The following is a 1,781-nucleotide window of genomic DNA, read 5'->3' as shown; positions in this document are numbered from 1 at the left end:
AGGAGGACCCACACATTCTTGAAGTATTTAAACATTATGATTACTGGCTGTATGATCTCAGGCAAGTCAAAATTTTTCTTGACTCTTTTCTCATCTGTAAAATGGGCCTGCACAGGCAAAAGGTTTAATTATAAAGTGCTAGATAAACTGGAGCTATTGTCATCAGCAAACACATGTAAACCCGAGTTCCAAAGCTCATTAGTATGGGATTCTGTCTTTGGTAGAGAGCAATGCTTTGTGCCATCATTAGAGGGTGGAATTGATGAGAGCCAAAGAAAACACGCTCCAGTCTCTTTAATCTTTTCAAGCTCTGCAGTCACTTTGGTTGCTTCTGGCTTCCAGCTTTCAAAGGGAAGTTGGGGGTGGCCAGGTAGCACAGCGAGTAAGAGCACCAGCTCCAGTGTTGAGAAGACCTGGAGATCGAATCCCGGGCTCAGACACTTAGCACCCACCCAGAAACACCTGGCCGTGTAACCTTGAGCAAGTTACTTAACCCCATTTGCTTAGGGGCGGCCAGGTGGCTCAGTGAGTAAGAGCACTGGATCAAATCTGGGCTCAGATATTCAGCACCACACCCAGAAATAACTGGCCCTGTCACCTTGAGCAAGTTACTTAACCCCGATTGTTTAAAAAAAAAAAAAAAAAGGGAAGATGGAAGATGCCAGTACCTGGGAAGAGGCTGACATAAGAGGAGCTGGCGGTCTCCATTATGTCCCTGTCCACAACTTGCTATACACTAGAGACTTCAAGGAATTTTCCCCTTGGGTAAGACATGGGACTCTCTCTTGGTTGAGTTATTACCTCACTCCCAATGGGAGAGCTCCTAGACCTCACTCAGGGGAAGAATTGCAAAGTCTCTAGTGTGGAGAGAGTTCCATACCAAGGCCCAATGTGCTTTGGGACTTGGGTTACACATACATAAATCCAAGTTTATGAAAAGCATTATAGTTATCATTCCAATTGAGCCTCATAGCAAATCTGTGAGGCAGGTACTACAGGCATTTGGGATTAGGGCCTGGACCTGTGATTTCATGGATAGAGGGAATTCCCAAATGTGGAGCATCAGGGACCCCTCCCCACCCTGTGCTCAGGCATGGGCACACACACACACACACCACCCTTTATCTCTTTAGGCTATATATTCTAAAATATTGAAGATGATCAGTTGTATCCAACTCTTCATGACTGCTTTTGGGGTTTTCTTGGCAAAGACAGCACTCTCTCCACTACATTGTCTAGCTGCCTATTCTTGCTCTTAGAAGGAATAAATCTTTGACTTCTTCAGTTAATGGAAGTTCCTCTTGAGCTCACCTTTGATCGAGCATAGAGTCCTTAGAAGTCGTGGTCAAAAGGAAGGTTTTAGTATAACATGGCAGTGCGCTTCAGGGCATGATGACATTTTGAGTTACTATTGTTCTGAGAATTCCAATCCCTTACTAATCTTGACTGTGGACTTTTGTCTATTGTTTGAGAATCTTATAAGCTGCCGTTCCAAAATGACTTATGATAGATTTTTCAAAGGCATATGGAAACTATGCCCTCTCTGTCTCTCCCTCAAACTTTCATCTTCCTTCCTCCTCCTCCTCCTCTCTCTGTCTCTCTTCTTCCATCCCTCTCTCCTTCCCTCCTACTCTCCCTCCTTCTCTGTCAATGTTTAGAACTTGTTCAGTTGTTTTTCAGTTGGGGTTTTCTTGGTGGAGATACTGGAACAGTTTGCCATTTCCTTCTCCAGCTCATTTTACAGATGAGGAAACTGACAAAGAGTTAAGTGGCTTGCCCAG

Source organism: Petaurus breviceps, unplaced genomic scaffold (genome assembly GCF_028583685.1).
Source record: "Petaurus breviceps papuanus isolate PSGF00001 unplaced genomic scaffold, PetGlider_PUasm1.0 176, whole genome shotgun sequence".
In the NCBI taxonomy this organism is placed as follows: Eukaryota; Metazoa; Chordata; class Mammalia; order Diprotodontia; family Petauridae; genus Petaurus; species Petaurus breviceps.
The sequence above is the reverse complement of the archived record's forward strand: the minus strand, read 5'-3'. Positions refer to the sequence as shown.